The sequence below is a fragment of the Salvelinus sp. IW2-2015 genome, linkage group LG8, assembly GCF_002910315.2.
Source record: "Salvelinus sp. IW2-2015 linkage group LG8, ASM291031v2, whole genome shotgun sequence".
NCBI lineage: Eukaryota > Metazoa > Chordata > Actinopteri > Salmoniformes > Salmonidae > Salvelinus > Salvelinus sp. IW2-2015.
Window position 1 is genome coordinate 34877007 of NC_036848.1, and position 11192 is coordinate 34888198.

The 11192-nt window shown below is 44.8% G+C and overlaps 1 pseudogene; it reads right to left on the reverse strand.

Moving 5' to 3' along the window:
* Positions 1–958: 958 nt before the first annotated feature.
* Positions 959–11192, reverse strand: part of LOC139028176 (E3 ubiquitin-protein ligase TRIM39-like) — a 13771-nt pseudogene continuing 3537 nt past the window's right edge.

Below are 11192 nucleotides of genomic sequence, written 5' to 3' on the forward strand. Positions count from 1 at the left end.
CTGCACTTTGAGAAGCAGAGGCAGCCGGGGGGGGGGGGAACAAGAGGAAAGACTATTGAGAATTACCCCTGGTCTCCACAGGGAACTTGAGTCATATTGTCATTGTACAATATGACCTGGTGCCCTGGGCTAAGATACAGCTCTCAATGTCAGCCACTGAAGAACAGTTCTATCTGAGGCCAAAAGGGGGCGATAATTAGATAACATATTTAGAGAGAGAACTAGATACCAGTCACTCATTCCTTCTTAGAGCTTAGTCAAGTATTTATTCTGTTTAACCTTCACATTAGATTAAACAGTATACCATGAACGTTAGACATCTTGATATACATTGAGAATACAAAACATTAGGAACACCTTCCTAATATTGAGTTGCGCTCCCCTTTGCCCTCAGAACAGCCTCAATTCGTCGGGGCATGGACTCTACAAGGTGTCGAAGGCAATCCACAGGGATGCTGGCCCATGTTAAATCCAATGCTTCCCACAGCTGTGTCAAGTTGGCTGGATGTCCTTTGAGTGGTGGATCATTCTTGATGCACATGGGAAACTTGAGTGTGAAAAACCCAGCAGCTTGGTAGTTCTTGACACTCAAACCGGTGTGCCTGGCACCTACTACCATAACCGGTTCAAAGGAATTTAAATATTTTGTATGGCCCATTGAATGGCACACCATGTCTCAATTGTCTCAAGGCTTAAAAATGATTCTTTAACCTGTCCTCTCCTTCATCTACTCTGATTAAAGTGGATTTAACAAGTGACATCAATAAGGGATATCTTTCGCCTGGATTCACCAGGTCAGTCTATGTCATGTCCCTAAAGTTTTGTACTCTCAGTGTACATAGCTAGGCAAACAGAACATGACGTAGGATCAACATTTTCAGTTCTCCTCTCAACAAGTTTACTAGGCCATGTGATTGACGGGGGAGATGACCAATGAGTTTTCATCATTAACCCAATTTCAAATAACACTGAGTTTCTCAGGGAAGGTGTAGCCAATGAAAGAGTACATATGAGACCTGGCCTCCACATTATAGAAGGAGATCCGACCCTCCTCATAATCCACAAACACCCCCACCTTCTGGGGCTTCGCCAAGAAGAAAGTGACACGGGAACAGCTGAAGGCCTCATACTCATCCCTCAGTCCCACATTCCAGTATCCATTCTTAGTGCTCTGTGTATACATCTTCCTGTCAATGGACTCTCTGGCCACCCCTAACCTCCACCAAGTATTCCCCTCCACCTGCACCTCATAGTAAAATCTCCCTGAGAAGCCCTCCTTTCCCAGGACAGAGCGATTCCAAACAAACCTCTCTGGGTTGTCAGGGAGATTATTCATTCTGCTCCAGTTCTCACTTGTTTCTTGTCCTTAGATAGGATGAGCCAGGTATTTGCTGTATCAGGGTCCAGAGTCTCCCCAAGCTCAAGAAATTCTCTCCTCGCCTTCTCCTCCAGCTCAGACACAGAGCTCCTCAAAACTCTCCTCACATTCACCACACACAGCTCACTGTGATTACTGATCTCAGACCAGTCCTTGGTGTTTGGAGGGGTACACAGGGATGGGGAACTTTGGTGAAGGTGGTCCTTAGTGTTTGAGAGCTGCTTCTCCTCAGTGAATTTAGCCTGGTATTTCTCAATAGAGTGCATCCGATCAGTGAAGACCTGCATGCTGTCTGTCATCTCTCTCTCTCTCTCTGCATCTCTCTTGCTGACCACTATTAATTGTTTGATCTCCTGATTCATCTGGAGTCGCTCCTGAATCATCTGGATTCGCTCCTGAATCATCTGGATTCGCTCCTGGATCATCTGCTGTACTTGTGCCTCCGTCTTCCCCAGTTCAACTGTGGTGAGTCTTGTGGTCTGTCTCAGTGCAGAACTGAAAAACACACGTCTAGTCGGTCCTACAGAACATCTCCAGGAGTAAAAAAAAAAAATGTATTTCACATTTATTTAACAAGGTAGGCTAGATGGGAACAAGTTCTCATTTGCAACTGCGACCTGACCAACATAAAGCAAAGCAGTTCGACACATACAACAACACAGAGTTACACATGGAATAAACAAACATACAATCAATTATACAATAGAAAAATCTATATACAGCATGTGCAAATGAGGTAGGATAAGAGAGGTAAGGCAATAAATAGACCATGGTGACGAAGTAATTACAATATAGCAATTGAACACTGGAATGGTAGAATGTGCAGAAGATGAATGTGCAAGTAGATATACAGGGGTGCAAAGAAGCAAGATAAATAAATAAATACAGTATGGGGATGAGGTAGATTGGATGGGCTATTTACAGATGAGCTATGTACAGGTGCAGTGATCTGTGAGCTGCTCTGACAGCTGGTGCTTAAAGCTAGTGAAGGAGGTGAGTCTCCAGCTTTAGTGATTTTTGCAGTTCGTTCCAGTCATTGGCAGCAGAGAACTGGAAGGAGAGGGGGTGACCAGTGAGATATACCTGCTGGAGCACGTGCTACGGGTGGGTACTGCTATGGTGACGAGTGAGCTGAGATAAGGCGGGGCTTTACCTAGCAGAGACTTGTAGATGACCTGGAGCCAGTGGGTTTGGCGACGAGTATGAAGCGAGGGCCAGACAACGAGAGCATACAGGTCACAGTGGTAGGTCATATATGGGGCTTTGGTGACAAAACGGATGGCACTGTGGTAGACTGCATCCAATTTGTTGAGTAGAGTGTTGGAGGCTATTTTGTAAATGACATCGCCGAAGTCGAGGATCGGTAGGATGGTCAGTTTTACGAGAGTATGTTTGGTGGCATGAATGAATGATGCTTTGTTGCGAAATAGGTAATTTAGATTTAATTTTGGATTGGAGATGTTTAATGTGAGTCTGGAAGGAGAGTTTACAGTCTAACCAGACACCTAAGTATTTGTATTTGTCCACATATTCTAAGTCAGAACCGTCCCGAGTAGTGATGCTGGACGGGCGGGCAGGTGCGGGCAGCGATCGGTTGAAGAGCATGCATTTAGTTTTACTTGCATTTAAGAGCACTTGGAGGCCACAGAAGGAGAGTTGTATGGCATTGAAGCTCATCTGGAGGTGTATACAGAGAAGAGAGTCTACAGAGAATTGAACCCTGTGGCACCCCATAGAGACTGCCAGAGGTCCGGACAACAGGCCCTCCGATTTGACATACTGAACTCTATCAGAGAAGTAGTTGGTGAACCAGTCGAGGCAATCATTTGAGAATCCAAGGCTGTTGAGTCTGCCAGTAAGAATGTTTTGATTGACAGAGTCGAAAGCCTTAGCCAGGTCGATGAATACGGCTGCACAGTAATGTCTCTTATCAATGGCGGTTATGATATCGTTTAGGACCTGGAGCGTGGCTGAGGTGCACCCATGACCAGCTCTGAAACCAGATTGCATAGCGGAGAAGGTACTTTGGGATTTGAAATGGTCGGTAATCTGTTTGTTAACTTGGCTTTCGAAGACCTTAGAAAGGCAGGGTAGAGCAGATATATGTCTGTAGCAGTTTGGGTCTAGAGTGTCTCCCCCTTTGAAGAGGGGGATGACCGCGGCAACTTTCCTATCTATGGGAATCTCAGACGATACGAAAGAGAGGTTGAACAGGCTAGTAATAGGGGTTGCAACAATTTCGGCAGATAATTTTAGAAAGAGAGGGTCCAGATTGTCTAGCCCGGCTGATTTGTAGGGGTCAAGATTTTGCAGCTCTTTCAGAATATCAGCTATCTGGATTTAGGTGAAGGGGAAGTGTGTGGGGTTTTGGGCGAGTTGCTGTGGGGAGCGCAGGGCTGTTGACCGGGGTAGGGGTAGCCAGGTGGAAAGCATGGCCAGCCATAGAAAAATTTGAAATTTAAATTCTCAATTATAGTGGATTTATTGGTGGTAACAGTGTTTCCTAGCCTCAGTGCAGTGGGCAGCTGGGAGGAGGTGCTCTTATTCTCCATGGACTTTACAGTGTCCCAGAACTTTTTTGAGTTTGTGCTAAAGGATGCACATTTTTGCTTGAAAAAGCTAGCCTTAGCTTTCCTAACTGCCTGTGTATATTTGTTCCTAACTTCCCTGAAAAGTTGCATATCACGGGGGCTGTTCGATGCTAATGCAGAACGCCACAGGATGTTTTTGTGCTGGTCAAGGGCAGTCAGGTCTGGAGAGAACCAAGGGCTATATCTGTTCCTGGTTCTACATTTTTTGAATGGGGCATGCTTATTTAAGAGGGTGAGGAAGGCACTTTTAAAGAATAACCAGGCATCCTCTACTGACTGGATGAGGTCAATATCCTTCCAGGATACCCTGGCCAGGTCGATTAGAAAGTCCTGCTCGCTGAATTGTTTTAGGGAGCGTTTGACAGTGATGAGGGGTGGTCGTTTGACCGCAGACCCATTACGGATGCAGGCAATGAGGCAGTGATGGCTGAGATCTTGGTTGAAGACAGCAGAGGTGTATTTGGAGGGCAAGTTGGTTAGGATGATATCTATGAGGGTGCCTGTGTTTACAGATTTGGGGTTGTACCTGGTGGGTTCATTGATCATTTGTGTGAGATTGAGGGCATCAAGCTTAGATTGTAGGATGGCCAGGGTGTTAAGCATGTCACAGTTAAGGTCACCTAGCAGCACAAGCTCCGAAGATAGATGGGGGGCAATGAATTCACATATGGTGTCCAGGGCACAGCTGGGAGCACAGGGTGGCCTATAGCAAGCGGCAATAGTGAGAGACTTGTTTCTGGAAAGATGGATTTTTAACTGTAGAAGTTTGAATTGTTTGGATACAGACCTGGATAGTAAGACAGAACTCTGCAGGCTATCTCTGCAGTAGATTGCAACACCGCCCCCTTTGGCAGTTCTATCTTGTCAGAAAATGTTATAGTTAGGGATGGAAATTTCCTAAGCCAGGATTCAGACACGGCTAGGACATCCGGTTTGGCAGAGTGTTCTAAAGCAGTGAATAAAACAAACTTAGGGAGGAAGCTTCTAATGTTAACATCCATGAAACCAAGGCTTTTACGGTTACAGAAGTCAACAAATGAGAGTACCTGGGGAGTAGGAGTGGGGCTAGGCACTGCAGGGCCTGGATTAACCTCTACATCACCAGAGGAACAGAGGAGGAGTAGGATGAGGGTACGGCTGAAGGCTATCAGGACTGGTCGTTTAGTGCGTTCAGAGCAGACAGTAAAAGGAGCAGGTTTCTGGGCATAAGATAATAGATTCAAGGCATAATGTACAGACAAGGGTATGGTAGGATGTGAGTACATTGGAGGTAAACCTAAGCATTGAGTAATGATGAGAGAGATATTGTCTCTAGAGACGTTTAAACCAGGTGATGCCACGGCATATGTGGGAGGTGGAACTAAATGCTAGGTTAAGGCATATTGAGCAGGGCTAGAGGCTCTACAGTGAAATAAGACAAATAATCACTAACCAGGACAGTAATGGACAAGGCATATTGATATTAGGGAGAGGCATGCGTAGCCGGGTGATCATAGGGGTCCAGTGAGTGGTTGGGCTGGCTGGAGATACGGCGATTCAGACAGCTAGCAGACCGGGACTGGCAAGCTAGCAGAAGGGCCTTAAAGGGACGTCTTGACGGAGGAAAGTCTGTTTTGGCCTCCGCGTGCGGTGACGTCGGTAGACCAGTCGTGATGGATTAGTAGGGTTCCGAGTAGCAGAGGAGTCCAAGTCCAATTGGCATAATAGTTATAGTGGCCCAAGAAATTGGCCGATGGATCTATACAGCTAACAGTCCAATATGCTCTAGACAGCTAGCAGCTAGCGGGCCACGGCTAGCGGGTAATCAGGGGTGGTCGCGATGTAGAGGCCAGTTGAGTACCCCCTCGAGCAGATTATGTCGTAGTCCATTCGTGAAGGATCGGCTGGGTTCCGTGCCCCGTACCGGCAGTAGAAGGGGTCCGGGTATTGTAGCCCAGGGGTGGCTGAAGGGCCTCTTTAGCTAACCGGGAGAAAGAACCTAGCATGGGCTAGCTTCAGGCTAATTGATGCTTGCTCCGGGACTGACGTTAGCCAATACTCGGATAGCAGCTAGCTAGCTGCGAAGATCCAGGTGAAAATGTCTAGAGCTTGCGGTAGGAATTCGGGGATATGGAGAGAAAATAGGTCTGGTATGCTCTGGTTTGAGTCGTGTTGTACAGACTGGCGAGAGCTTTCTGAGCTAAAAGTTAGCTGCTGACTACTAGCTAGTAGCTAGTGAGCTGGCTAGCTTCTGTTGGGGGATTTCGGATTCGAGGTGAATAATACTTTAGAAAAAAACTGATCCGCACCACATTGGGTGAGGCAGGTTTCAGAGAGTGTTTTGAAGTTGAGTTTTAGAAAGAATTTTTAAAAGATATGCGAAGAAAAAGATATATACACGGGACACGACAAGACGAGGACAAAAGACGTCTGACTGCTACGCCATCTTGGATAATTTTTTGTCTGTCATGCTTCTTACACATCCTGTCTTCCAGGTTCTCCACAGGGTCAATTAGCTTGTGTCTCTTCATGCTTGCGATTCTCTTATGAGGCTGCACGTGCATTTCACAGAAAGAGGTCAGACACTCCAGGTAGGACTTTAGGGCTTTGCACCTTGTTGCAAACGTCACAGGACACTTCTCCAGGCTTGGCAAGGCTTTGGTCCGGGCTATAGGGAGCTTTCAATTACACTTATACTGACTTCCTGAACTGAGCAGCAATCTCAGCAAAGCAAGTATTTCCACTGAGATCAGGACCCGGTTTCCCAAAAGCATATTAAGTCTATGTTCATCTTAGAACCAAAGGATGGTTTTAACGACAAACTTAGTTTTAAGATGCTTTTGGGAAACAGGGCCCATGGTCTCTTGTTTGAAGGCCACTTACACAGTGGAGACTGGCACAAGTCAGTATCCACTAAAACAGGCCTTGCAGAAGTTGTGTCCACATGTGGTGACTGGTGACAAGTGGTGACTGGCTCAGCGAACACATCCAGACAGATAGAGCACTGGAACTGATATTCAGACAGGAGACTGCTGGAGGACGTCATTTCTGCTGTGCAGGTTATGACCGTTGCAATAAATGTTACATAGTCCACCTTTTTAACATCCAATATATCAGGATCCCTTGGTTGCTGAGAAACAGTCACTGGTGTAGGCTCTACTACCATCGCGTCTTCAGCTCTACTCGCTCCTTCCACTCTTCTCACCGCCTCCAGATAGGCGACACGCTGGACAGCCCTTACTTGTGCCACCTCTGTCTTTTTTACCCTAACAGTGCAATCTGGAAATGTGTGTGCATGTTCGCAGCCACAATATCTAACCTCCACTGCCATTCGATTCTCTTCCTGTCTGCATACACTTGACATGTCCAAATCTTTTGCATATATGGCACTGAAGGGGTTTGTGCAACGGAGGCTCTTACAGGCTATCTCATTTAGCCCAACATGAGAAGGGAGAGACTCTGCATACAGTTGAAGTGGGAAGTTTACATACACAGGTTGGAGTCATTAAAACTCATTTTTCAACCACTCCACAAATTTCTTGTTAACAAACTATAGTTTTGGCAAGTCGGTTTGGACATCTACTTTGTGCATGACACAAGTCATTTTTCTAACAATTCGTTACAGATGTATTATTTCACTTATAATTTACTGTATCATAATTCCAGTGGGTTAGAAGTTTACATACACTAAGTTGACTGTGCCTTTAAACAGCTTGGAAAATTCCAGAAAATTATGTCATGGCTTTAGAAGCTTCTGATAGGCTAATTTACATAATTTGAGTCAATTGTACCTGTGGATGTATTTCAAGGCATACCTTCAAAGAAAAAAAGTTGTACACCTCCACAACTCCAAACGCCTGAAGGTACCACGTTCATCTGTACAAACAATAGTACGCAAGTATAAACACCATGGGACCACGCAGCCGTCATACCGCACAGGAAGGAGAAGCGTTCTGTCTCCTAGAGATGAACATACTTTGGTGTGAAAAGTGCAAATCAATCACAGAACAACAGCAAAGGACCTTGTGAAGATGCTGGAGGAAACAGGTACAAAAGTATCTATATCCACAGTAAAACGAGTCCTATATCCTATATCAACAAGGAAGAAGCCACTGCTCCAAATCCACAATAAAAAAGCCAGACTACGGTTTGTAACTGCACATGAGGACACAGATTGTACTTTTTGGAGAAATGTCCTCTGGTCTGATGAAACAGAAATATAACTGTTTGGCCATAATGACCATCGTTATGTTTGGAGGAAAAAGGGGGCCGCTTGCAAGCCGAAGAACACCATCCCAAACATGAAGCACAGGGGTGGCAGCATCATGTTGTGGGGGTGCTTTGCTGCATGAGGGACTGGGGCACTTCACAAAATAGATGGCATCATGAGGTAGGAAAATTATGTGGATATATTGAAGCAACATCTCAAGAGATCAGTCAGGAAGTTAAAGCTTGGTCGCAAATGGGTCTTCCAAATGGACAATGACCCCAAGCATACTTCCAAAGTTGTGGCAAAATGGCTTAAGACAACAAATTCAAGGTATTGGAGTGTCTATCACAAAGCCCTGACCTCAATCCTATAGAAATGTTGTGGGCAGAACTGAAAAAGTGTGTGCGAGCAAGGAGGCCTACAAACCTGACTCAGTTACACCAGCTCTGTCAGGAGGAATGGGCCACAATTCACCCAACTTATTGTGGGAAGCTTGTGGAAGGCTACCCGAAACGTTTGACCCAAGTTAAACAATTTAATGGCAATGCTACCAAATACTAATTGAGTGTATGCAAACTTCTGATCCACTGGGAATGTGATAAAATAAATACTGAAATAAATCATTCTCTCTACTATTATTCTGACATTTGACACATTCTTAAAATAAAGTGGTGATCCTAACTGACCTAAGACAGGGAATTTTTACTCGGATTAAATGTCAGGAATTGTGAAAAAACTGAGTTTAAATGTATTTGGCTAAGGTGTATGTAAACTTCCGACTTCAACTGTACATGGATAAAAATTAATTTATTCACTCTATCTACCATACGGGTCAGTCAGCTTAGGTGTTACATCTTCACATTTTATAGGCCGGCCCAGAGAGAACCCCCTTTATACGCGCTCTGCTTTGAAGAGCCATACACAAAACATTCCACTCATATATCTTCTTGAGGCCCAATGTATGATTCTTCTGCTCCGCAGACACACATAAAATCAAAATAAGCCCACTTCTTGTGACCCTCACTGACGCCACGTCACCCAATGCATCAATGACATTTAACTAGACTTCATAAGGATCTCCCAGTTTACATTGGTCCAAAACCATCACTCCGACTAAAAACGAGTCTAGCGGTTTCCTATTTTCCACAACTTTACTTCTCGTTTCCTTTCTTTTTCGCTACTGTAACCCACTCATTCACACTTTTACCTAATTGGTGTCACTCAACTCCTGCTCTTAAAGGGACAGTTTTCCCCCCAGGTGTTACTATGAGGTAAGGAACAGTACAGCCACATACAGCTCAACACAGGACCTAGCCATCAAGCAGCTGTTTTATTAAAGAAAAGTCCACATCGAGACCAACACAGGACCTGCTCTCTTTTAATAGTCCACCATGTTTCAGTACAGAGACAGACCCGTCAGAGGAACACACAGATGGCTGTAAGACAGTTTTACATTTCTACTGGGTCAGACTCTTCACAGCGTTAAACAGAGACATAAATCCTCTGGCCGGGATTCAATCAAACCCACAAAAGCATTGTTTACGCAGTGTCTGCGTTTACAAACTACTGCTGCCTATGTGCGCACACACACTGTGTACAGTATGCAATGCGGGTTTGGTGGAATATGTCCAGCTATGGAAATATTTACATTGACTTAATATGATTCTCTGGACAGTGTTTTATTCAAACATCAGGGAGGAGTTTCATGAAACGATTCTATAGTATACACCACATCATGTTACTGGATAGGTAGGCGTCTGTAGAGGATTCACAAAAGAGGATAGGAGCATTTCCTGTTTGAGAGAAACAATTAGTTATAGAATACAATATGCTACACAACACCAGAGCACAGCACACGATTGAGGAGGTCCATCCAGTAAAAAAACAAAAACAGAAAACAATCATGGTCATATACTGTCTGGGGTTGGGAGCTATTGTCCCTAACCACTGCTTCTGGGTCATATCTTTTTGTATCCTCCCTAATGGCTAAGCTTTGGAGTTGGCTAATCTGATCCTAGATCTGTGGTTAGGGACAACCTCTCCCTCAAGCGTACGATAAATTATGGCTCTGAATATACGACAATATAGCCGTCTACTGGTTAGATCACACACATTCGCTCAGAGAACAGAGACAGGAACATTCAACTACAGGAAGTCTAACTGTTTGGCCATCGGAATAAGACAATAATTAATGCAACACACAAACAATCAGAACTATTTACAGGCAATGTTAACAACTAGAACAGTTCAGGGAGATCAGTAGAAAATAATGAATATGATCCATCTATCCCTTGGCTCTATGGCTTTGACAGAAGTGAGAAGAACATAGTACATTAGGAACAGAACAGAGTAGAGTACAGTAGCATAGAATTGTATTGTCCTTTTTTTGTGATGTTGCAGTGCGGTTGAGAGGCACAGCGTATGCCACAGTGCAGAATCCCTGGAGCAATTTGATCTAACAGTAAAGTGTCTTGCTCAAGGGCACAGCGGCAGATGCAATCTGGGAACAGGAACCATTAAGCTCAGGTTACTGGCCCACACTTCAAGGCTAACTGCTGTCCCCCAAAGAGTCCGGCTTTAAGCCCCCAAGAATGTCCAGTTTATTTGAAAGGAGAGAGAAGAGTTGTCCAGTTCACATTCGAAAGAAGAGAAAGTCCAGTCCAATTCCAAGGTAAATGAAATAGCATCTTCAGAAATACAACCGTGGTATTAGATAGTCCAGAACAGCATTTTTTTTTTACCACTGGTTAAGGAATAACCGATCAGTCTGGATGGACTTTACATTTAAGTAGGGCATCACAAGACCAATCATAAAAAAGCCAACCCCACTGTCAGAGAAAAGACATGTGGTCTAGCTACACATGATCAATACAGCATCCCACCTCCCCTCCACACACACACATATGGCACCCATACCCGCACACACACACCCCACACCTAGCGTAACACACACCCCACAGCTAGCGTAACACACACACTCTACAGCTAGCGTAACACACACACCCCACAGCTAGCGTAACACACACACCCCACA